This window comes from Fragaria vesca, linkage group LG5 (assembly GCF_000184155.1).
Source record: "Fragaria vesca subsp. vesca linkage group LG5, FraVesHawaii_1.0, whole genome shotgun sequence".
NCBI lineage: Eukaryota > Viridiplantae > Streptophyta > Magnoliopsida > Rosales > Rosaceae > Fragaria > Fragaria vesca.
Window position 1 is genome coordinate 24,206,931 of NC_020495.1, and position 277 is coordinate 24,207,207.

The following is a 277-nucleotide window of genomic DNA, read 5'->3' on the forward strand; positions in this document are numbered from 1 at the left end:
CGTCGTCGTCGTCGTCTCTCTCTCTCTCTCTCTCTCTCTCTCTCTCTCTCTCTCTCTCTCTCTCGGCCTGGTGCGGCCGGCCGGTGAAAAGCAGTTAGGAGGGGAGCCCACACTACTCCACGAAGCTGCTGGCAATAAGATGGGGACCGGTAGTCATCATCCATCGGGAAGCCATTGTTAGGGCATGAGGAAGGACCCACATTTCCATAGCAACCCCAAAAACGCCGTAGTGTTTGGAGTCAACAAAATGAAAATTTGTAGTGTACAGAGAAGACGC